Source organism: Fukomys damarensis, unplaced genomic scaffold, assembly GCF_012274545.1.
Source record: "Fukomys damarensis isolate Sample0158 unplaced genomic scaffold, DMR_v1.0_HiC HiC_scaffold_36, whole genome shotgun sequence".
NCBI classification, from domain to species: domain Eukaryota; kingdom Metazoa; phylum Chordata; class Mammalia; order Rodentia; family Bathyergidae; genus Fukomys; species Fukomys damarensis.
The window spans coordinates 37,660,048-37,686,816 of NW_022900948.1; the positions used below are offsets into that span (position 1 = coordinate 37,660,048).

The 26,769-nt window shown below is 41.5% G+C and overlaps 1 protein-coding gene and 1 pseudogene across 3 annotated transcripts in view; both read right to left on the bottom strand.

Moving 5' to 3' along the window:
- Positions 1-26,769, bottom strand: part of Ttll11 (tubulin tyrosine ligase like 11) — a 240,698-nt gene that overhangs the window by 205,538 nt on the left and 8,391 nt on the right. The gene's annotated exons all lie outside the window — the stretch shown is intronic.
- LOC104847543 overlaps positions 25,533-26,769 on the bottom strand; it is a 9,912-nt pseudogene continuing 8,675 nt past the window's right edge.

Here is a 26,769-nt window from a genome sequence, read left to right on the forward strand (position 1 = left end):
ATAAAGGATGTGCAGGACCCACTGAGCACTGTGCCCAGCACATGGAACCTGCTGCACAATAGGCGTCTCAGTCACTTTTCAGTTGCCGAAGCACAGTACTCAACACTCACAGCTTAAAGGAGGAGAGGTTTGTTGAGGCTCACAGTTACATTCCAGGGTTGCCTGGCTCTAAGGCAGAAGCAGGATGGTGGAAGATAGAGGAAAAAGTGCTCAAGTCATGGTATCCAGGAAGAAGAGAGGAAAGAGAGTAGGGAGGAAGGTACACCCTTCTAGGTCATCCTCCAGTGACCACTCCAACCACGTACCTCCCGACAGCGCATTTAGCTTTGAACCTATCAATCAATGAATCCACTGATGAGTATAGTGCCTCTGTGACCCAGTCAGTCACCTTCCACACACATGAGAATTTGAGGGGACATTTTAGACCTGAATTATACCATTAGATATTCAAACAAGGCTCATTTCCTCTTATTCCATTTTTTCCTAACAATCTTCACCCCATACTTATTGACTGATAACAGATTAAAAAAAAAAAGCTCTCCCATGTCTATCTTTCTGTTACCCACGATATCTGGGGTACGAGGGTGTTTTCCAAGACCAGCCTAAGGTTAAATTTATACCCAGTACATTCAGGGTATTAAGATTGACTGGATTTGTGGGGAGCCCCCACTCACAGAAAATTTCCTTGCTTTGAGTTGAGAATTTAGGTTCAAATCTCAGCCCTGCTACCAGAAGGTCTTGCTTCTATCACCAGAAAAAGGTGAGCAGCAAAGCCTCCCTTCACATGGCATGGTGTAAAGATGAAAGATAACAAGGTAGGTGAAAGAACCTTTGTGAACCAAAGGCCTGGCACATAGTAGAAGCTAAATTAGTCGAACTGGAGGTATGCAGAGCAAACCACCTGGACTGTTCTTCACTAATGAAATCCCTTGGTGAGAAAGACAGGCAGGAAGAGTCCCCGGCTGTGCCAGGACTGTCCACAGATCCTCCCCGGGAAAAGCAGTAGCAAAGCAAATATGGCTGCAGCCCACCAGGGATCCAGGAGCTGGGCTGAGGGCAGTGACAGATATGGGGACAGAAAGGCTGTGAGAGTCCAGAGGAGCGGCAATTGTTCCTGCTCAGGGAGAAGAAAAGTTAATCACAGAGGGCCCCCTGAGTTTGGTGCACAAAGCCAGGAGAAGATGGGCAGAGGGCCCAAACATAAGAGGCCAGAGTCTGGGCACACAGAAGTCCCCTGTGCCTGGAGCCCAGGGTGCAGGGGAGACAACATTAGAGAGGCCCACATGACCCACACGGACCGTAAAGGGTTCAAGGGACAGGCAGAGGGGCTTGAACTTGACTGTGCTGGTGGAGGAAAGCCATGGGAAGTGCTCAAGCCAGGCTACGGCTGACTGCAGAGAAAGGAAAATGGATGGAAATAGAGCAGCTGAAGGCTGGAAGGAGAAGAGGGGGCAGGCGTGGTGACTGGGCCAAGAAAAAGGCAGGCACTGGGCGGAAGGGTGGGGAAGGCCCTGCATAAGGACGGCCCTGGTGACCATTATGCCTTGCAGGCTTCTCCTGTGCCCATGCGCTGGTGTTCCTGCCTCATCTCTGCCAGGTTCCTGATTGTGGGGACTCAGAAGGAGAGGATCCCACAGGGTTGACTCGTGCTCCGAGGAGCCTTCCAATTTAATAAAGGCACCGTGTGGCTTCAGTGGGTTTCCTAGGAACACAATAATTACTCGTCCTCTGACAGAGCCAATAAATATAACCAGGGGGTAAGTAATTAATGAGCTTTCGCTAGAAAGTAGCAACTCCTGTGATCTATGAAGTTTCCGCTTCCTGTCCGCTCCTCCTTCATTGCAGACACAGTGGGACACTCGAGCAAGCGCGCTATTCATTGTTCACTGTGTTCGTTAACCACCAAGCATGTTGGGTTTTTTTTTTTTTCATTAAGCCCATTCATCATCATTGACTCGTATAAATCGCGGCTAGAACAGCTGTGGTGAGGCTTGTCGTCCACCTTCTCTCCCCTCCTGACTGTAAGACTTCTAACGAGAGCAAAACTGTTACCAAACAATTGGACTGTGAGGTAAACCCATGTTCACAGGAGGGGAAGATAACCCAGCCCCTTTCATAATTTCCATTCGCCATGCGATCGCCCCTGGTTATTCACTCTGGTGTCTACTTTCCCACCTGTAAAGACTCTTGCTTATAGTAATTATATTAGGCAAGAGAGAAAGAAAAACTTCACAAACTTCTAAAGTGATTTACCTCTTGGCTTGCAGTTTTAATTAAAACTCCAGTTTATTTAGCAAATAGCTCTGGAAAGAGTAGATACCAATTTAGCACTCTGTTCTTTTTCCACTTTCCAATTCATAAGGGTGACACAAACAACCGAGTAACTATGCTAAACGACACTTACTCTGTCTCATCATAATTTAGCCCATGGATACGAGCTCCAATATCAATTATAAACTATAAATTAACTCCATTATGCTCTGCAATATTTATTATACACAGTGATCTCTCTGTTCACTACTCCTTCCCCGTGGTGAATTATGCCAATTCGCTACTAGGCCTTGAATTACCTAGTATCTTCCACATCAGAACTTTCAATGTGTTTATTAGCTGAAATGGAAACAAAGCAAATCAGGTTTCTATTTCTGCAGCCCTTTCCTCCCACCAGGGAGCAGCTCTATCCAAAGTCACACCTGACATGGCTTGGTGCCTCACACCCCCCAGCTCACCAGCAAGTCTGGCTACTTCAGCATTTCTTCTGTAGCACCTCCCTCCAACTCATTCGTTCAACACACAGCCACGCCCAGGGAGGGCCAACAATTCCACTCCCAGCAACAGGGTTGGGGGGAGGCAAAGCTGAAGAGGAGAAAATTGGAGGGTTAGTGTAAGTGTCCTCACCTTTGGGCACCTCATCGTGCAGTAAATGAGTCGGGAAAATCAACAGATCCTACAATGCCTGTGCCCACTGTCCTACTCAGCAGCCACTGTGTGCCTGCCTCCCAACCAAGCTCTTTAATCACACTGTCAGGTTTCCAGTCAAATCTCCACTCCACCTCACAATGGCCATCACCTCCCCATCGCACAGAAAGGCAGCTGAGGCTTGGAGAGGTGGAGTACACTTAAGCTGACTCTAGGTGAAAAACAGTGAAGTTGCCAAGAGGAGTAGGGAAGGAAAGCTCCCACCATGGGAGGAAGCAGCCAGCATATGCAAAGACCAAGTGAAGGGCATCCAAAAGCCTGGAGATCCCATCCTCACAGGAAGACCTGTGGTCTCTAACTTGTGGGCTGCCTGGAACAGTCACTGGATCTCTTCAGCCTGTCCCCCTCTTGCTGTGTGCAGGGTATGTCCCATTATGCAAAGTGATGAAGTTCAGCTCTTCCTTTTCAGCAAATGACTATTTGCAGCACCTCAAATTGTGCTGTAAAAATAATGCTCCAAGGGAGAGAGAGAGGAGGTTTCCCAAAGGACTGACAAGATGAAGGTATGTGGGCTCGACCCCCTAAATTAATTCGTTCCTCTTGACCTCTAAAAGCAGCCTAAATCTCCCACAGACATGCCACTGCCATGTTATATAATCACACATTAAGAAGGATGAATATTATTATTCCAGTAATTTCCATAACAAAATGGTGGCTACTATTTATTGAATTTGTATGATGTGTTATGCACTTTACATGGGCTATCTTATCTCACCTTCAAAACAATGCTATGAAATAGGTAGAAATGAAGAGACTACAACTCAGAAATTAGGTAACTTAGTCTCTGGTATTGCATCTAGTAAAAGGGATGGCAAGGACTGAAACCCCACCCCATTAAATCCTTAGTCCCCAAACAACTACGCCAAGGAGAAACAGATAAGTTTGCTCTAGCTACCATAGAATTCCAGCGATGGTGGGTGGGGTTTATACTAAGTGCCTGGGATGTTGCATGCAGGAAGAGGCTGGAAAGCACCAGAGTGGAGGAAACTGGATCCACTGGGGAGCTCTCCAGAGTGCTGAACAGGTTCTTTCAAAGCTCTCTGCCTCAAAGCACCTGTGTCTGCTGCCTGGGTAACTCTGGCCATCCCGTTTCTTGCCTCCTGATTTCAGTGCCCAAGAAAGCCCCTAACAGAAAGGAGTAGAATGCTCGCAATAGGAATACCTCTGGGAGGGAAAGCTACTTTTACAAGTGCTGTGCTTGAGAGGACATCATAGAAAGGACTGGAAACTCGGGAATGGGAGTAGAGAGAAGGCAAATTGAGAAGTGTAGATTTGTACCTCACTGAGGAGCCATAGAAGAGAGAGCTGAAGAGTGGGTGAATACATTCGTGGAGTGGCTACTGAAAAAGAAAAAACAGGTGGAGAAGAAAGCGGATTCCTTCTTAGCCACCCAGACAGTGGGTACGAGGAACAAATAACTGAACTCTTCAGCTCCCAGTGTTGCCTTCAAAGGTGATCAGAGAAGTTTGCATACTTTTATATATTTTAATTAAGTTTTTAATTACTAGATAAAAATATAAAAGTTGTACATATTAATGGATACCATGTAATGTTCAATACATATATATCACATATTTAAATCAAGCTAAACATATTTATCTCCTCAAACATTTATCATTTATGGTAAATACTAAAAATCCTTAGTTCCAGCTTTCTGAAATGCATAGCACATTATTTTTTAACTATAGTCACCATATTGTACAACTGTGCATGAGGGTTTTCTCTTATCTAACTGTAACTTAATAGCCATTGATCAACATTTCCTCAACTCCTATTCCCCAGCCTCTGGTGAACACCATTCTACTCTCAACTTTTCTAATTTCAACTGTTTTAGATTCCACATATGAGAGAGATCATGATATATTTAATCTTCTAGGCCTGATTTATTTAACTTAACCTAATAATCTCCAGTTCCCTTCGTGATGTAGCAAATGACAGGATTTTATTCCTTTTTATGGGCCAGTAGTATTCCACAGGGTCTGTGGGCCACATTTTCTTTATGTATGCATTGGTTGATGGACACTTAAGTTTTTTGCATCTTTTGGCTATTATGCATAGTGCTGCCATAAACATGGGAGTACAGGTGTCTCTGTAACGCATTGATTTCACTGCCATTGGGTGTATCCACAGTACTAGGGCTGCTGGATCACATAGTAGCTCTACATGTAATTTTTTGAGGAGTTTCCGTACTGTTTTCCATAATGACTGCACTATTTACATTCTCACCAGCAGTGTGCAGGCTTCCAGGAGGACTCCCTCTGATTGCTTGCAGTTTTTAATCTCTGAGTATGTGATTGTCACCATTCCTCATTACCCACCCATCCCCAATGAGAAAGAATTCAAGAGAAAAGTAGAAATTGTCTGGCATCGGGTGATAGAACTCAAGTTAGTCATGGTCATGTCCACTTCTGCCCGAAGTAAAAAACATCTGCTTATAAAATGAGAGCTCACTCAGAAGATTCTAGGCTTCTTTGGGGCCTTTTCAGACTACAGAACTCAAAAGAAACCCTGGTGGGATATTTACAAACACTCCTCTCGCCCTGGTGGTAAGAAAGATATTAAAAGAATATGAAAAGGAACATGTACTCTCTGGCTCCACGCCCTCCTCCCCTCTGCACCACCCTACACACCCTACACAAGAACAGGCATGCCCTTTCATCAACTTTGTCTTTTATTCCAGCAAATGTTGTGCATTAACTCAATATCAAGCGCTGTGGTAATTCAATGAAGAACAAGACATGGTCCCCGTCTTTAGAATGGTGAGCTTGTAAATGAATCATAATGCAAAGTAGTCAGCGTTCTAGCAGCTGAGGGTCACAGGGCTACAGGAGCATGAAGCTGAGTGGGTGTTATTCTGCTGGGGCTCAGGGGACGTGCAGTTTCGAAGAAACTTGGAAGATGAAGCGGATTGCACCAAGCCCAGAGGCCAGGGAGGCAGAGCACCACGTGCAAAGACATGGGAGACTGAGGGAGTGTGACTGTAGGTTTCTCATAGGCAGGAACAGCCTGATTATCTCTTTTTCCTGGTGCCTAGCTCGGTGCCTGGGAGAGAACAGCAAGCAAGAGATGCTGGGGAAACAAGTGGCATGGATCTACTTGCTATAGAGGGGATAAAGCACGACTATGGGCCCTGGCTGCATGAGGGAACCTGAATCCATAAACCTCGAAACAAACCAGCATGAAACTTCTCAAGGGGCACAGCAGTCATGCGCAGGTTTGGCCTTTTACTTCTCCAGCCAGGGGTGGGTCAGAACTGACATGTCCACCTCTGCAGGTGAACAGGGAAGCTGCAGGTATGTGAGCCAGTGCGAGAGTGATGGGCTCATTCCCACCTGGGACACAGTCCACTCTACTGTTTAGAATTTTAAAAGGAATTACCAACAACTAACAGTCCAGTGTGATGGGAGAGGAAGTTAGGCTTTATGGGCATCTTTGTTCCCTCTTGTTTTGCTGTTGAACTATTCTGTCAAGTTCCCAACAGTGTCATTTTTACAGTGCAATCCGGCCAATAGGTGTGGCCAAAATCACTGCTTGCTGCCTTCTTAAGATGCAGGTTGTGATTTCTCTAAGTACTTTTTTTTTCTTTTTTCTTTCTTTCTTTTTTTGGGGGGAGTGGTACTGGGGATTGAACTCAGGACCTTGTGCTTGCGAGGCAGGCAGAAGAACCACTGAGCTAAATCCCTGGCCCACTGCTAAGTACTTTTAAGCAATACCTTTCACTTTCCTTAATGAACACAGCAAAAAACTGATCGATGGCCAGTTTGGTTGGCAATGACAGGTGGCTTTCCCCTCGTGATCAGATAATGAGGCAATTGCATTAAGTGTGTGTCACCCCTATCAGTGGACATGGTCTATTAAGACAAAATCAGGCCATGCACGGCTTTCAGCCAACTGCCACAGATGCAGGACTGTGTTTCCACTGTGATGAATTGAGGGTTTCCTGGTGCATACTAAAGAAATTGCACCAGTAAAAGTCACCTGAGGAAAAATCCATATCGTGTTGCAAATAATGACTGGTACCAACACGGTAGGATTAAGAACCAGGAGACCAAGAAGTCAGCCTAGTAGGTGAATTCACCCACTGGACAAAACATTAATTGACTGCCTATCGTGTGCTAGTTACAGAGCTAGATTCTGAGTTATTAAAAAAAAAAACCACCACCACCACCACATTTACTGTGGCACATGCAGGATTCTAAGTGCTACACCTGTCTAAAGTCACTTAATGCTCCCAAGCCCTAGGGGAATAAGTACTTTTAGCATTTCCATTTTACAGACAAGGAAATTAAGGCACAAAGAGGTAATCTGCCATAGTTTTCCATATTATTAAATAGAAGAGCCAGGGCCCAAACCCAGCCGATCTCACTCCAGAGATAAAGAAGATATAGCTCCAGCACTGGAGAAGCCCAGAATTTCTTGGAAGAATATATAGATATATATACATTAATAGATCTCTGACCACACAAAAATCCATAACTTCTCTATCTTATCCTTCTATTGTTATACAAAAGATTAACAGAAACGTAATGGCTTAAGACAGCACCCATTTACTAACTCACAGATTTTTGGGTTGGGTTCCTCTATGGGATGACAAGATTCTTATTCTATGCCCAGGTTAAGGCCAACAACAAGGTGACAGAGGGGCTGCAGTTGGGTTCTAGGCTCAGGGTCATCATCTGGGCTCACTGGCTGTAGGTGCAATTCCTCTCTTGCACATTCTCTGCAGGGAAGACCTGAGATCCTTATTTTCCTTCTAGCTATTGGCCAGGGAAGGCACTCAGCTCCTGGAAGGCAATTCACTGTTGCTTGTCACAGTGGCCCTCGTGGGCAGTTCACAGTGTGGGTGCCTGCTGTCTTCCAGACTAGCCTGAGCACGTCTCTCAGGCCTGCTCTGCAGCAACTAGTCAGAGAAATCTCCCCTCTTAAAGGGCTCATTGATTAGATGAGGCTCACCCAAGGAAATCTCCCTTTTGTCAAATCATGCAACATAGGCACAGGAGTGTAACATAGCCACAGGTCCCACCACACCCAAGGGGAGAGGATAATGCAAGTATCACTTGGGGTCATCTTGGAATTCGGCCTACACCACTTCTTGAGTTTTTACTTTCCTAGGGATGAGGCTAGATGACAGAGGAGATAATTACTACAGTATTTGTGTAGTAATTTACAGTGTAACAAATACCTTTTTGTATGTATTCTCACTTGAGCCTTACTGTCCAGAGATTTGGGTGTTGTATAAAATAAAAAGCTAGCTTTGCTGTCCGGAAGAGGAATCTGGGCGTTTGAGGAGTTCTATGACTTTTTCCCTTCCATGTTGGCAGAGTGTGGGACAGCAAATCTACTCCTTCCAGTTTCTGATTCCAGCATCTGAGTGCCTTTCCTCTAGCCCCTGCTGCCACACTGACATGAGAGGATCAGACACATCCTAGTGCCAATGCCACAATCAAAGTGGAAAGGACACAGAAAGTACACAGATCTTGGTTCGAGTCCCAGTTGTGCCCTTATTAGCCCTGCAGTCTAGGACACCTCGCTGCCTCTGCCTGGGCATCCTCGTCTGTGAGATGGGAGAGCAAGACTACAGGGTCTCCAGGGACTCTTTCAGCCTCAGATCAGGATAAGACCATGGGCTGCCCTGTGTGTAATCATTAGCTCCATGTTTCCTTCCTCTTCGTTGAAAGAGAACTGTACCCTTTTCCTACTCCTGGGTTCTGGGAGAAGATCTTCACTTTACTGGTGAAAGAATCTTCACTTTTCCTGGGCTGTTAAAATATATTACCATGAACATGGTGCTTTAAAACAGAAATTGATTGTCTCACAGTTTGAAGGCCAAACGTCCAAAATTAAGGAGTTTGCAGGGTTGATTCCTTCCAAGAGAATCCATTCCCTACCTCCTAGATTCTGGTGGCTGCTAGCAACCTCGGGCCTTCCCTGCCACATTCATCTTTACAATCTCTGCCTCCACCTTCACATGACCCTGACCTCTGTGTGTGTCTCATCTCTTTTTCTCGTGCAGATAAGAACACTGGTCGTTAGTTTTAGGACCCACCCTAAATCTGCAATCATCCCTGTCCGCAAACCCTTAATTGTCTGCAAAGACTTTATTTCCAAATAAGTTCATATTCACAAGTATTGGTTAGGACTTGGAAACATCTTTTGGAGAGACACAGTTCAAACCCCAGACATACATTGGTTTATGTATCCCACTAGTGATAGAATGTAGGTGCTTTCCAATTTTCCCCATTACAAAGAACATTGCAATAAACATTGTATCTTTGTGCACATGAACGAGAATTTCTATAAAAGTGAAAGAGTGTAGGTCACGGAGTAGACACGTTTGCAACTCCACCAAATATCGCTATTTTTGCCAATCTAGTGGATGTGAAGTGGTATCTCATTGCTGGTTTAATTTGCATCTTCATGATTAGGCTGGCGAGTGAATTATTTTCCAAATGTTTATTAGATATCTGGGTTTCCTCCTTAAATTTCTTTTAAAAATTCTAAAGATGTAGTTTTCTGTCAGGATGACCCAGGAGCTTTTGAAAAGTACTGAGATGCAGACGGAGTGGAGGTAGGAATATGAATGTTGGAAAGCCTGCCAGGAGACAGGATGGCCCAGTGGGGCACAGCTGTGGAGCAGGACTGCGGTATTAAATGTAGTAACCGATCTTATTGGCACTTTGCTTCATACCTGCACAGTGCACTGAGGGGCTTTATCTCATACAAAACCTTACAACTATATTGATTAGAGATGCTTCAGAGGACGCTAACACCACAAGAGGCAGGGCCTCCTTTACGAAGAAGGCCCCCTAGGGAAATTTCACCCAGTCTTGGTGCCAGGAAAAGCTGAACTTCTCTCAAACACTGTTTTATTTTATCCTATGGGCACATCATGACTTACAGCTTGGCAAATTTCTCTCTCTCTCTCTCTCTCTCTCTTTTTTTCTTGGTAAATAGAAATCTCAGAACCAGATCTGTATTGCATTACAAGAACAGTGCAAGATCTTTTTCATGAATTTTTAGATATTGACTTCTCTCTGATTGTATTTTATTGCCATCTTGATTAAAAAACAGGAACAAAAATCTGTTTCTTTGTTTGTTTGTTTGCTTGCTCATTTTTTTATGGTGCTAGAGAACAAACCCCAGGACTTGCACATGCTAGGCAAGGGCTCTGTCACTGAACTACATTTTGAAAGACACTTTACATATTTTGGGGGAATGAGATAAACATAAATACATACTAAAATAATTTTAAATTGTACCTTGTGAGGATTAAATGATAATATACAATTTATCCGAGGCCCTTCAAAATTGACCTATTTTTAAGCTTCATATACAATAATATCAGTTATGTTGTTGATATTCAACTGCAGTCAAATGATAAATGCTAGAAAATAGGTCACGTAAGTTGACTAGTAGCCTTTCAGATGTAGAAAATAATTATTTAAAATATGGTACCATTCATTTCTAAATCACTGTCATTGGTTCAAAAATGGTACAAATATATTTACTTAAGACCACTTTATATAGTTTAGTGGGCTTAAAAGAAAAATTAATTTTCAAAAACTATCACAAATTTTTTAAAAGGCAGTTTGAGCTTCATATGGTTCTTGTGTTTCTTAAAAACAACAGGAAGGGCCAGGGATTTAGCTCAGTGGTGCCACTGCCCGCCTGCAAGCACATGGTCCAGAGTTTGATTCCCAGTACCAAAAAGAAAAAGAAAGAAAGAAGAACAGAACAACAGGAAAAACATGCTAATGCTTACTTCACAATTCCTCCAATTCCTTCAACAAAACACTCTGTATACTGGGTAGGATGGCCAAGCAACTCATTCCAGTTTCTCAACAGCTATTCTGGGCTTAAAACTGAAAATCCACCATTCTAAGGCCCAAGCAAATCAGGACTGTTGGCAACTTCTACTTGCTAAGGTACAGAAGGGCCTATTAATAGCAACTCCTCGTAAACCTTAAATCTGAATGGAAGTCAGTCATCTGAGAGGTATTCCCAGCTGGGTGGGGAAACAAAATAAAATTCTGAGTTCAGTCTACCTAATAATTTCAGCCTGGATTTCACAAAGGATAAGAGGAAATCTTCACAAGTCAGTGTTCTTACTCTCTTCTAAAGAATTCCAGGAAAAGAGATTTAATAAAAGTACCTTTGAAAGCCATCCTACCATCCATAATCTTTTTAAAATACTAAGTTCAACATACACTCATATTATTTTCATTCTCAGTGCCAAACTGAATAAAGAAATCTTAAAGATATGTTATCCACAGGAAATCAGGTAAAATTATTGGAGAGCTCAAAAGGGGTAGTCAGACCAAAGTGAAAAGACCATTAAAGACGGTCTTTTGAGTTGGGGGAAAGAAGGTTACATTCTGCAACTTTAAGAAACTTCAGAGCTTTTACATTGGTAGATCAAGCAAATAGGCTTAGAGCCATGGTTAAAATCCTAGTCTATCCAGTATAATGATCATAAGTGAGTTATCCAAAAGAAGGCAAAGACTAACACTTATTAGATGCCTGCTGTACGCTGTTTGCTGTCATGGTATCAACCAACATCTCCGTTGATTAATAACATTCATCCACTTACAGATGAAAAAAATAAGATTCAGGCATCACTCACATTATATTGCACTGGAGGGTGGGCATGGAATCATACACACAAGGGACTAGTTCCCACTTTCATGAAGCATGGAGTCCAGCGGGAAAGACAGACACTTAAAAACTCTTACAAAATGAATGACGGGTGATCCAGCTTTGGAGAAATCAGGAAATGCTCCCTGAAAGCTGAAAAGTCAGAAGACAAAGGAAGGGAGAAGAAGTGGCAAAAAGAAGGAATTTCCTATTTCTGGGCACAGGAAATGGCTCACAGGGGTCCTGAGATAAGAACATTGAGTTACGTGCCCAAGATAACACAATTTATAAGTGGCTGGACTGAGGTTTTGAATCCGGTGCTTTCTGACTCCAGGATTCATGCTCCCTCTACTACAATAACCAGCTTTGTTTCAAATCTAAAGAGGATGCTCCACAAAGGGGACCCAATCCCCAGCTATGACACTCAGTGTTTTCCAAACAAGGCTGATCATAAGAATCACCCGGGGGAGCTTGTTACAAAAAAATAAAGACAGAAAGAAAGAATCCCCAGGTCCTACCCTACTGGAAAACAAATGCCCTAGGTGGTTCTTAGGTCAGGCAAGTTTGGGATATGTTAAATTACACCTTCAGAAAACCAAAACCAAATGCATGAGGAGTTTTCTTAACCGAGAAATCTCCCAGCCATGTTTAGGAACTGAGAGGAACCTCTTGAAGTGACTTGGGCTTCCAGGAAGAAAAGAATGGGGGTGGAATAAGAATGCTCTAGAGCTCAATCAGCCAGTCAGTCAAATACAAAGGCTGCCTCTGCTTTCTTGCAGATTTCTACAGACTTTTACTCTCTCGCTCTCTCATTCTGGACTAAAGAATATCTTCTCAGCACATGCTCCGTAACTGCTGTCAAAATGAAAGTCATTCCCACACCAGAGGGCTCAGTAACATGCTACTAATTTGGAATCCTTGCTAATTAAGGAGTTGAGTGGAGGAACTGAAGCAGCAAGATAATAAGAAGCTATGAGCTTTGGCTTTCGGCTGCGAGAGGTTATGGATTTAGAATCCAAGCAATGTGAGATCAAATCCCAGACCTATCACTTACCAGATGAAACAGACAAGTTAATGAATCTCTGTGAGCCGCATTTTTCTCCACTGCAGAGGGGGTTAATCACACTTGCTTTGCAGAGTTATTCTCAGGAATATGTCAGATAATGCGGCGGGGGGGATAGCCTGGCACTATCAGGCTCTTCACAAATGTTTGTTAATAAATAATAAAACAAGAGTGAGTTTACAGCCCAATAACAGAGATTATGCTAACAAAAACAAAATAAAAATACATTGAAGTTTTGTATGGTTTTTTTTAAAAGAGAGATTCACAAGCACAAAGCACTAATTCTAAGATATATGGTACAAAAAGCAGGTCCCTCTTAGTATACAGTGGACCAAATTACAGTTGGCTTCTCTGGATATAATGTTTTAAAATGGGGTGCCAATGGGGTACAATTGGGAGACTGAGGCAGGAAAATCATAAATCTAAGCCCAATCTGGGCACATTAGTGACTTAGTGAGACCCAGTTTCAATATTAGTTAGATAGATAGATAACAGACAGACAGACAGACAGACAGATGCTGAGGATGTAGCTCGGTGTGCAGGTCCTAAGTTCATTCTCCAGTACTGCAAAAGGGTGGTACAAGGGTAGCAGGGGAGGCTTTAATGTGCTTTTATTCATGGTAATGGATTTCCTAGAAGCTGAAAGGACTGAACCCAGGATTCAGAAAGATCAGACTTCAGATGGAGGTGACACCAACTGAAAAGCGGAAGAACTGGGGACAATTTGCAGGCACGTTACTATTAATGCATACAGTTTAGAAAGTGCCTTAAATGACTTTCCTTTACTAAAACATAGAAAATGCAATGAGATGTTTGATGAAAGGTAGAGGTGGGACGCACCAGAAAAGGACACGAATCACTGAGGCAGGTGCAGGGTCATACGGTCTCTGCTGGTCAGCACTGATGGAGGTTTTCAGAAAGAAAACCAGAACAAAAGCCCCTAGCCAGGACCTGGCTCACAGTGGGCTCTGGATGGTCTGCTCCCTTCCTTTTCCCCTGAGGAAGAGAGCTGGGCATGAGAACAGCCTCTTTATTGTTTTGTTTCCACATGGCCTGAATTTGATTTAACTCTGCGTCTTCCTCCTCAATGAGGCTGATATATATCATTGGTTGCTTAATGGCCCTTCAAGCAATGAGGCCTTTATTAAATAGCAGCGTGATGCCCAGGCGCTCAGGACACAGCAGCACACAAATCTCTCCCCGCTGTGTTGGCGAGGACAGCTACCCCCACCCACCCCGGGGCCTCAGTCTCTGCTTGGAAGGAGACTCGGGAAAGGGGACATTACCGTCTCGACACCCCCTTCCACAACTGGATGCTCACAAACACTTCTGGTCCCTTCTATGTCAGCACAGAGGACAGTAGCCCCTGGGAAGAGGAGACTCCAGAGAGCCAATTCAATCCCCAGCGTTCCCAAGTTGCAGCACCAGACAGAGGACAGTGTACTTGATCAACAAAGAACTAGGTTTGAATTCTGGCTTTGCCACTTCTCAGCGGTATGACTGGGGACAACAGCTTTGGCCAGCCCGGGCCATAGTTACCTGAAAGTGGAGCTAAGGACAGATGCCCTACTTCCTGCAGGGCTGCCAGGAGACTCAATAAAGCCACAGTGATTCTACAATGAGGACTCCTGAATCCACCTTTGCTGGTCTGGACAGACTGACCCAATCGCACGGTGTCATTTCAATGCTTACCCCAGGCACTTGCCAGGCGTTAGAAACACAGGAGGAGGCAACTCTTCCTGCCATTAAGGAGGGTTTCCCCACTTTCAGCTCCTCACCCCAACCTCCTACCTCAGTCTTTCTTATCTACACAACCGACTTGTCATATATACATGCAGGCACGCACGTGCACTCACCCTGTCTAAGCCCTTTCTTCTGGTGACCTCCCAGAGCTCTCAATGTGCAGCTCAGCTCTGTCACTTGGTTCCGGCGTACTTCTCAAGTCCCTTCCCACCTCTGTCTGGTACTGGGATCCAGGTGAAGTAACTGTTTGCAATCTCCCATGGGCCCTGTGTTCTAGTTTGTCAGGGTACCGCCATCCCAGCTGAGCCCCTGTCTGAGTGCCGCTTGTGCTTCTGTGGCCGGAATCCTGGTTCATCCCAGGCTCAGAGGCCCTTCCTAGAAGAGCCCTCTCTGAGCCCTGAATCCGAGCCAGCTGCCCCTCCTCTTGTCCTGCCCTTTCTCACTGCTGCATTGTATCATCTGGACTGCAGACAGGAAGATCCCTGAGCAGAGAGGCCCATGGGGCCCCATGTCTGTGTTTGCCCAGTGCTTGGCAGGGCCCGTGGCACAAAATGCAGGCTGAGGAAATGTTTGAAGAATGAATGAAAAAATTATTCCAGCCAATATTTATCAAAATCTGATTATACAATAGGTTGGGCATTGTGCCCTGGAGTGTGAGGATCCAATAATAAACAACAGTAAGCAAGACAGATGGGGTCCCTGAACCGGTTAAATTTAAAATCCAGTATGTGGGGTGGGGGTGGGGGGTAGAACCCTAAATAAAAATAAAGCTGATTCATGCTATGAAAGGGAAGCAACAAGAAATAGCATCTAACCAAGTCGGGGGACACAGAAGCAGGAAAGGATTCCTGGAGAAAGTGAGGTTTAAGCTGACACCAGGAGAGAGAGGAAGTTGTAGGCAAGAGAAAGAAGATCAATGTAGTCTATTTAAACCTAGCAACACATCACCATACCGACTCACTGATCCAGAAAGTAGCTGGAACTCTGAAAGAAGGCTGACAGGGTATTTCATGGCCAAAATGTGTGTAAAAGGGGTTCAATGAACTTCCTGCCTCCGCCTCTGAAACAGCTATGACGATAGGCATGTGCCCAACTTAAAATATTTTACACTTATGTTTTAATACAACAAGTGGCATAATCATAACAAATATTAGTTGTTGTGTAATATTTACATATTATCACAATAAAAGCTAGGAACTGAGAAATAATCTATTCCAGGAAACAAATACCAGATTATTTTAGTTTTCGGTGCTTTTATGTTTACAATAACACTTCTCTGGCAGATGGAAGTTGAGTCTTATTTTAAAAAGGCAGTATGTATTGTTCCCTTTGACACACTTGCTAATCAGAAGACTTGTTGATCTAGTAGATTTATAGATCTAAATCCCTCTTTGTTATTAGTGCAGTCATTAAATTTGAAGTTTCATATTGTAATCCAATCCCCTCTTTGGTCACTGTGTTAGGACATTTCTGAATTCCAGGTTGAAATCAACAAGTCTTCATTATAATACTATGAAATTATTTAATAACTAATTCACTTATCATTAATACTCCATTATAACAAATAGTAGACTAAATTAGTACCTTTTCCAGGAGGAAAGGGCACTTTTTTCTACTATGTGCAACAGGACAGTATAGGTTAGTAGTGGCCCTGGTTCAATGACAGAGCAGTGTCTGATACCATGTTTAGCCCGGCTGTTTTGCAGAGCTGTGGGTACAGCAGACATTCAATGCATGTTTTCTGAAGAATGATGAAGCTCTTCCAGGCCTCAAAATTTCAAAGTTGCATATATCTGTTTTATTCCAGCATACTTTCTAGAAATACTTCTGCTCATAATAGTGGAATGGTGTTGCATAAAGACTCACAGCAACAGTCCTCAGTGGCAAGCTAACGCTTATTAAACTGTAACACAGCCAGGACCATCTACCCTCCCTTTGTTCTCTAATAGACACAGAGCACTTTTTCCAACAAGAATGCCTTAGGAGTAAGAGCTATAACATAACATTAGAGGAATATCTTCGCAATGTGCCAAGAGAGTCATAAACTTAATAATTTCTGAGAAAACGTCATAAAAATCCAGTAAGACGGTAAAGCTTTATGTAAGTAGTCTCAGACAGAGGCTACTGAGAAAGGAACAAGTGCACAGGCTAAAGAAAGCTATGTTATCATGGAAAATAAACCCTGACAGACCTAAGGCTTTCAAGGACTTACAAACAGCTGACTCTCTATTTCTGGCTTGATCTTTGCAATGCCAGAGACAGGCATGAGTTCACTGCCTGGAATCTCTTTATGTCATTTCCCTATAAAGAAAATAGTCATTTTGAAGGCAGTCCAAAAAAAATAGCACTAGAAACATTAGTGATGTGATAGTTCAATTTAATTAGCATTTGTGAATGCTTTCTCTGTGCCAGGCATCGGAAGACTCGCAGATAAGTAAGACAAGCTCCCTGATACTGAATATCTTACAGTCTAGGGGAAGAGACAGACTGTCTCAATCAATAACCTTCCCTATCCATCTGCATCACCTTTTCCTTGAGGCCTACAATAGCATTGCCTCCCTGACTCCATTCTCAAAGCCCTCAGTAATCCATTCTCCATAGGACACTAGAAGACAAGCATAATTATCTTGTTTCCTGTACATTTAGGCAATGGTCTGGCCTTGGAATGTGGTCTGGCTCCTGCTGGAAGGGGAGAAGCAAATTGGAAATTCCCATACTAAGCCTAGCTCTCTGAAAGGCCACTCCTAGGTAGGTGAACTAGAAGAAATACTGCTTTGTCTTGCCCTTGGCTTAGGCAAGGGGAAATAAAAGGAAAAATTCTCCCTTCAAAGTGTCTGACCATTACATCTTCCTGATACAAGTCTGGGGTCAGAATTCCTACTGTGCCTACAACCTGGAAAGTCTAACACCAAAAAATTCAAGTAATTTGAGTTAGTAGGACCCTCTGAGGCATCTGCACAGAATGAAGACCATTACTTCAGACTCAGAAGAGATCAAAAAGGTTAAATTACCACAGATTAAAGTTCCAAGAGATATGTTAGATTTAGATATAATACTTAAATCAGAATTGCACAAAAAGAGGAGAGAAAGACTGGATGACATATAATACTGAAAATGTGTGAAAACTTTCCAGAATTGATAGGCTATCAAACCTCAGAAACAAGAATTCCAACATATCCCAAGTAGAATAAAAATAAATCCACTCCTAGAAGGGACACCAAAGACATCTAAGACAAAGAGAAGATCTTTTAAAGTAGCGCAGAAAGAAAGAGCACCTAACTAGCAAAAGAAAAATTAGACAGCTGACTTTTCAACAGCAAAAATGGAAGTGAGAAAACAGTGATATTCCTTCAAAGTACTGATATCACAAAACTAACCACACAGAACTGTATGTCAAGAATAAGGACAAAGTAAAGGTAATTTAGACAAATAAAAACTGACAAAATTTATTCATTCAAATAGTATCTCACTGAAGCAACTTCTAAAAGATTACTTCCAAGAGAAAGAAAATGATCTCTTGAAGCTCTAAGTTGTAAAATAAGATGATAAATAAAATGATAAAGTAAGTAAATCTAAAAGACACTGAAACTATGCAAGATAATAATAATCTAGCTTTTATAGTTTAAAAATAAAGATAATGTTGGGTTGTGGGGAGAAAGGAACCCTTCTCCATTGTTGGTGGGAGTGCAGACTGGTGCAACCACTGTGGAAATCAATATGGAGATACCTCAAAGAGCTGGGATTAGAGGTTCCATTTGACCCAGCCATCCCTCTGCTGGGTATCTTTCCAAAAGAATTAAAAGAATGCTATCACCGTGATATATGTGCACCTATGTTTATGCAGCACAATTTGTAATAGCTAAAATTTGGAAACAGCCCATTTGCCCATCGGTTGGAGACTGGATAAAGATGTGGTTTTTCTATAAAATGGAATACTACTCAGCCATAAAGAATGAGAAATTAGTCATTCATTGGAAAATGGATACATATTGTGGATATACTCGTAAGTGAAATAAATAAGTCACATGTGCACAAATACCGAATAGTTTCTCTGGTGTGAAAAACTACAATGGTACATAAGATCCTAATGATATAATTGATATGTGAAATAGGAAGAAAAGGGCTAAAGGTGTAGGGGAAATGGGAAGGGTAGGGGAAAGGTAATAAGGGGAAAAATATGAGAAAACGAAAAAATGGAAATAAAGTATTTATAAATAGGGAAGGGAGGAGGGGATGAAGGGAGGGCAGGGAAAAGGGGAAAAAATGAGAACCAAGACCTGTCATATAAAGGTACAAGATCCCAATTATGAATGTAACTGTACTGTATACCTAAAATGTACCAATAAACTCAATGAGAGAAAAAAATAAAATAAAATAAAAATAAAGATAATACAAACTAGAGCTAAAATGTTGGTTAACAAAATCATATAAGAGATATTGTCAAAATAAAAAAGGATACCTAGACCTTTGTATTGTAAAGAAGGGAGTAAAGATGCTAACTTTAGTAATAATTCTCTGACATATTAAATGTTTTAGGCTAAAATCTAAGAATAAAAATTAAATGCACAACTTCTAGAATAGTATAGGATGAAAGGGAAAAAGGAAAAATCAATTTAAAATATATATGATACCCACAATCATATAGGGAAATATTAGCAAAAGTCTTCAGTTAATGAATAGGTAAGACAAAAAATTAACGCTATAAAATTTGTATACTGTATTTCACAAGTCAATCTAATATACATATGTAAAATACTACAATTCTTTGTCTAGAGAATGTACATTCTTTTCAATTTGTAAAAATTAACCACATATAAAGCCATGAAACAAAAAAATTCAAAACACAAGGAGGAGGAAGAAGGGAAAATGGACAGAGGGAAAGAGGGAAGAAAAAAGGAAACAAAAAAGAAAGAACATCCTATATCCACAATGCAATTAAGATAGAAATTAATAACAAGAAGATAAGTGGAAATCAACTCATAAGTCTAGAAAAAAATTTAAAAGTCACAAATTAAATAACCCATGGTCAAAGAAGAAATCTTCATGAAAATATAAACTACACAGAATTAAAAGGTAATTTTTAAAAATTATATAACAAAGTTCATGGTACAACTAGGACAGTACTTAGGGTCCAGTTCACAGTCTTGAAAGCTTTTATTAGAAAAGCATCCAATTCAATATCAGAAAAAGAATGAAATAAAGCTTTAAAAAGGTATACTAAAATTAATAATAAATAAAAATTCGTGAAATAGAAAAACTGACAGAGGTGGGCATTTAGCTCAGTGGTGCTGCTCCTGTCCAGCAAGCACAATGTCCTGAGTTCAATTCCCGGTACTGGAAAAAAAATACAGAGGAAAAAAATGATAGAATAATTACAGAAAAAAAGCCAAAAGTTGTTTCTTTGAAAAAAGTAAACAAATTGAGATACATATAAAATACTGTAATCAATGAAGGAAGGCTACTTAGCCAAGCCTGCAGTATAGGTGTAAGAGTTAAGAAAGATTATGAAAAAGATGAGCCATGAGCTGGTCCTTGAAGGATGTGCAAGAAGTAGCCAAAGAAAGGCAGGGGACATCGTAAGGAGAAGGAAAACCATAACAGAGTTAAAGAGAAATGATACAGCACCAAGGCTCAGAGAACCACATGCAGCTTGATGTTGTAATGCACGATGCACCAGTCAAGGAATATGAAGTCTAGAGAAACATGGGACCAGATGTTAATAAAGATTCAGCTGAAGGCTGGGGATTTAGCTCAGAGGTTCTGCCACCTGCCTCGCAAGCACAAAGACCTGAGTTCAATCCTTGGTACCAAAAAAAAAAAAAAAAAGAAAGAAAGAAAGAAAAAGATTCAGCTGAGTTTAGCTAAGTCTTCACTATATACCAAGGCTTATAGGTTAAATACTTTACCTGATTTTATCTTTTTATGCTAGCAACAAACAACTCCATGAAGTATGACTGCATCATACTCATAAATGAAGAAACTGAGGCTCACAGTAGAATATACCAAAACTTACAGAGTGAATTGTTTCAGACCCTGTGTGAGGGCAAAACCCATGGCTTAACAGCATGATATACTGCAGCTTGGGTCACAGAAAGCTTCATAGCGGGCCTTCATGAGGAGCCTGAATTTTAGTCTTCAGACAAATGTTCAAACTATGTCCCCCTTACACAGACTACAAAATAATACTTGTTTTTTAAGAACAGTCTGGAGTACTTTCACCTCTGCTGCTCAGACGGGATTCTAACAGGTAAAGGTGTCCAGAGAAGTCTGAGTATCAGTAACAGCCAATAGTGCAACACAGAATTAACAATAGGGGCACTGAACTCGAGTCCCTGAAACATATTTCAAATTACTATGAAGGAAACAAGTACTGTTCAGCAATGAGAACTGATTGAGCATATGACAGTTAAAACAGCTTTATTGCAATGTAATTCACATACTATACAATTTACCCAGGTAAAGTGTACAATTCAATGGATTTTAGCATATTCATAGAGTTGTGCTAACAACACCCCACTCAATTTTAGGACATTTTTATCACCTCCAAAAGAAATTCTATATCCACCAACAATCACTCCCCACTCCCCCCACCAAAACTTTCCCTCACTCATAGCTCTAGGATAGCACTAATTTACTTTCCATGCCTACATATTGTCCTATTCTGAACATTTCATACAAGTGAAATCACATAATATGTGGTCTTTTGTGACTGGCTTCTTTCATATAGTATAATGTTTTCAAGATTCACTCATATTGTAGCATGACTCACTATTTCATTCCTTTTCATGGAAGAATAATGTTCCACTGTGTGGCTAATCCACAACGTATTTATCTATCAATTGATGGACATCTGAGTGGTTTCCACTTTTGGCTATTATGGATAGTGGTGCTATGAAAATTAGAGTACAAGTTTTTGTGCGAACATATGTATTTCTCTTGGGTAAACAATGCAGAATGAATTACTAGGATGTAGTGATGTTTTACATTTGGGGGAATAGCCTGTTTCTCAAAATGGTTGCACCATTTTTACATTCCCACCAAGAATGTATAAAAGTTTCAATTTCTCCATGTACTTTGTTTTGTTTTTTATGAACATCCTCACAAGTATAAAGTTATCTTTCACTGTGGATTTCACTTGTAGTTCCCTAAAATGTAATGATGTTGTGATGTTTTAATACATCTCTTAACATATCTTGTTTATTATCCATTTTTTTAAATCTAAAAAAAAAACCTGTTGAAATATTTAGCTGTTTCATTGTCCAATATATAAAATATTTAAGCCCTTTCTCAGGGATGAAGAAAGGAGTTAGAAGTGGAGAGATCAAGAATGATGACAAAGCCGGGGATTTAGCTCAGCGGATCGGTGGCCTGCCTCACAAGCGCAAGGACACGAGTTCAATGCCCGGTGCCAAAAAATAAAAAGAATGATGAGAAAGTCAAGCATGTCAACCGAACACATAATTTGAAAATTAAGAATGATTTTGCATTTCAATATGGCTGTTTCTATTTAGAGGTAGGGGCCCGACTAAAATGTCCTACTCTGAACTACGATTGGAATCAAGTATTTGATGAGGGCAGGACCCAGAGATTGGAGGAGATTCACGTGTTTCACTTTCTTCTTCAGTATTTGTCATTATATTCTTCAAAAGTAAGTACTCACAGATAGGAACTCTCACGCACTGAAGGCTGCATTATTAAAGTTGTTAAAACTTATTTGGAAAGCAACTTAGCAAGAAATTCCAAAAGTCTTAAATGTACATGCCCTAGGGTCCAAAGATTTCACTTTTGGAAAGTTGTCTTATACATGTACCTAGTCCCTAAGATGAACATAAACATCATGGACTGTTAACATAAAATAATATGAAGCCAGGCTTGGTGGTGTACACCTATAATCCCAGCATTCAGGAGGCTGAGGCAGGAAGATCATCATGAGTTCAAGGCCATAGTGAGTTTAAGGCTAGCCTGGGCTACTGAGTGAGACTCAGTCTGAAAAACAAATAAATAAACAAAAACAACAAAAAATAGAAAATAATATAAAATATAGGAAAGAAGCATTCCAGAATAATGTTTTATACAGGACTAAAAGTAATCATTTACATATATATATATATATATATATATATATATACACCATTGTATAACATTTTGCAGTGATTAAAGTAATATTTATAAAAATCATCACAACGGAAAAGGTTTAAATTACATTACAATGCAAGTATTACTAGTAACATAAAATTCTATCAGTTTTGTAAAACATAAAAACATATACCCCCAATTGTTTTCTTTTGCCTCTCCCTTCCTTCCTTCTATCCATTATGACTCCCTCTCTCCCTCCCTCCCTCCATTCCTTGCTTTTTTTCTGCTGAGGATGAAATTCAGGGCCTCACACATGAAAGACAGGTGCTGCACCACTGAGTTACTCCGCCACCACTTTCTAGAATCAATTCTAGAAATTCTGCAACATGAAAACAGTCATTGCATCTTGACAATAGGATTACAAATGCTTTTTGTAATTTTTTTCCAAGTTTTGAATACCTTAAACACTGCATAAAGATTATGTAAGTGACAAATGAGCTTTTAAACAAGGGCTGGGGATTTAGCTCAGTGGTTCCGCTGCCTGCTTCGAAAGCCCTGGTACCAAAAAAAAAATGAATTTAACATCCAGGCTCAAAGCCCACTCCTGCCCCGGGTGACTTTAGAAAACACTAACTTCCAATGGTCTCATTCCTAAGGAGCAGGACTCTCTTTCAGGCTGGATGATGCAGTCCACTGGAATTGATGTGGTAGGAGAGCTAGGACAGCTCGCCTCTCATTCCCCACTGTATCTCTAACACTTCTGAAGAGTTGAGGGGTTGAGACAGAGAAAACACTGACTTTGCCATACATGACATTTACATGACTGAAATGCAACAACCCATTAAACCCAAACCTTACTGCATATCATACATCTGTAGAACAGAAATCACAACATCTACCACCTTCTTATACCAAGTCAAAGTCAAGTAAGGTAAATGAGTACCAAATTTTCATATAAAATACCCAGTTCCGCAGAAGTGCCATACTCTAAGGCTCTCCACACAGCTTAATCCACTACTGTTTCATAGCACCTGAAGGTAGAATTGTGGGTTTCTTCTGCCCTCGTAGGTTAACAAGTCAATGATAATTAAGGCTATTTTTAGTGACTGAGAAGGAAAAATTAATTATAATCACATCATAAAATATAAATGCTTATCTGCTAGATATTTCAATGAAACACAGAGGAAAAAATTTAACAATACATATAAGATTTTAAAATTGTCCACAATATTTAGGAACCAATAAGAAAGAACATAAACATAAAACATAAGCCAAATCATGGTTGAACAAAGAATAGTGTCATTTCACAGATGAAACATGAATGATGATAAGCTTATGCAAAAAGCTCAAACTTGTTGACAATCAGAAAATTAAATGTTAAAAATATTTTTGCCTATCAGTTTGGCAGAGATGTAGAAGGCTAACAGTGTACAATTTTGGAAGAAGACAGTCACTCTCAAACACTGCCGGTGACCATCGGATGGGAACTATCCAAACATGAAGGACCTTAGCCTGTGACCCAGTAGTACCTAGGAATGTATCTTGCAGAAGCATTTGCACAAACACACTTTTTAAATGTCTGAAGGATGGTGTCCACTGCACTGCTTTTTGTAATGGCGATGAAAAACCATGGAAACAATCTCCATTGGTAAATTGTGATACATCCATAAAATGGACTATTAGTTGTTATTAAAATGAAATGAATCAATACATACTATCACAAAGATACCCTGCTAAAAACACAGCTGCCAAACACTATAGATATTGTATAATGGCATCATTCAAAAATTTTGTCTACATAATTTATAGCCTATATGGCACAAAAACAGCTTTATGGTGGTCATCAGCACAGCTCACTGAGTAGTCTGGTTCTACTCTTTACATCTACACAGTACGACTGGACTGCCCCAGGTCCTCTGAAGTTGGCCATGGCCACGTAATTCACTGGTAGATGAAATGTGAACAGCAGCAATGTGTCATTTCTGAGGAGTGGTTTTTAAAAGGTATCATGTGCCCTTTCTTCCAGTGATTCAAGGAAGCAGATGTCCAGTGGTAGCCTGGGTCTCTAAATAACCAGGATGAGAGGCCTCTCCCCCGACCCCACCAACCCACATTGGACCCACAGCATGAGCAAGAAATAAACTCATGTTGTATTGAGCCACTAAGCTATGCTGTGGTTCTTGTTACTTGTCCAGAAAATTGTCCATCATCGCTTTTTAAAACTCCCAATAAACACAGCATTGACACAAAGAGAAATAAAATTACTCAATGAGCATAAAGCACAAAACAAGACTACCAGCAGCCGTAAGAGAGCGAGGCAAATCTGCTGAAGGACTTACTTAAAGAGTAAAGCTGTACCTAGGGCAGGCTACACAGGAGACAAACAGCCCTATTCTTAAAGCTTCATTGAGCATAACAGAATTTTATTCAGATGACAGAGAAGCAGATGGGAGAAGAGGAGGAGCCGCTGGAAATGCCTGCTAGGACTCACAAAGCATTTATAAAAATTACTAGATAGTGGCTCACAACCAGCCAGGGAAACAAATGTGTACACAAACAGCAGCAGAGGCAGCTGTGAAGACAAGGCACCACTTGATGTGAGCTGGAACGGGAGATGCCAGTCCATCTGGACCACAGGAACGTGAGCATTGTTCTCTCCAGCAAGACAACAGTGATGCAGAAGGATCTCGGGTACATGACAGCGTCAGAGCAGCAGCTACAAGGACAGAGGGGTTCCAAACTAACTAAAGGACCAGCAAGGTTATTTGCCGGTTCACACTATCAACATTTTGCTATTAAAGGTGAGTAAGATGTCAGAGATTCATCAGAGGGGAAACCAAAATATATTCTTACTCAACTACAGACACTTAAAAAAAATTTCAGCTCACTCTGTTTAATAGGCAGTTTAAGATATTGTCTCTATGAAGCACAATGGTGAAGTCCAAATATTTTCTGGAGAACAGCAAGCAAATGTATGACAGTGCTGTACTGATGTTAAGAGGTCCTGAGGTTCCAGTGATTTTGTCCTTATGTGGGTCTTAATAGGGGTATATTTTAACCAAAGTCAAGTTGAGATATAAAAGTACTAAGCTGACTTAAAGACTGGACAAGAGCAGCAGGAAGGAGCATTCCATTGACTACAAGTTGCTGAGGGCCTCCACTCCAGGAAGGATTTTACCTTCCAGAAGCTCCAGACCTGCACCCCCTCCAGTGCTCACATCGTTGACTTTATCTTCAGTGTTCCACTTGGCACAGCAGGTGGCAGTGTCTCCACCTCCTATGATGGTGACACAGCCTTTGAATGTGTCCTTCACAATCTCATCCATGAGGACTTTGGTTCCCTTAGCAAAGGTGTTCCAAACACTCCCACAGGGCCATTCCAAACAGTGAGCTTTGCTTGGGCTACAACTTGAGCAAACTTTTTATTACTTTCAGAACCACAGTCCAAACCCATCCAGCCAGGAGATATGCCAGATTCTACAGTGGCTTTCCCAAACTTTTTAGCATTCTCATTAAACTTGTCAGCAGCGATGAAGTCAACAGGAAAGGTAATCTTGACACCATTCTTATCTGCTTTTTCCATGATCTCTTTGACAATCTTGGCCACCTCTTCATCAAACAAGGAGGCACCGATCTCCATGTTGTTGAGTACCTTAAAGGTGTAGTCCATTCCACTACCAGTAATCATGGGATTGACCTTGTCCAGCACATTTTTTAAGAGTTGGATCTTGTCTGCCACTTTGGCCCCACCAACTATAGCCAGAAAGGGTCTCTCTGGGTTTTCCAAGGATTTGGCAAAGTATTCCAGCTCCTTCTTCATCCGGAATCCAGATGCCTTCTGAGGCAGATTCACACCCACCATGGAACTGTGAGCCCAGTGCGCAGTCCCAAAAGCATCATTGACATAAACAATCCCCCAGCTTGGAGAGGGTTTTTCGGAAGGCTTCTATCTTGTTTGGCTCAGCTTTCAGCTTCTTTCCAGAAGGATCTTGGCCCTTCCCTTCTTCCTCCACAGGAAATGCAGGTTCTCCAGCAGAACCGACCCAGTGGCAGGGCTGGCATAGGCTTTCTCCACATCCGGATCCACACAGTCCCTCAGGAACAGAACATTTTTGCCCAGCAAGGTTTTGAGAACAGCAACAACTGGCTCCAAGGAGTGTCAGGCAGGCCGTCCTAGGTGATTCATAAGAACGACACACCTGGCTCCGTGATCCAAGCAGGGCCTGATGCTTGGGACGGCAGTTTTGATTCTCTGGTTATTTTTAATCTGTTGG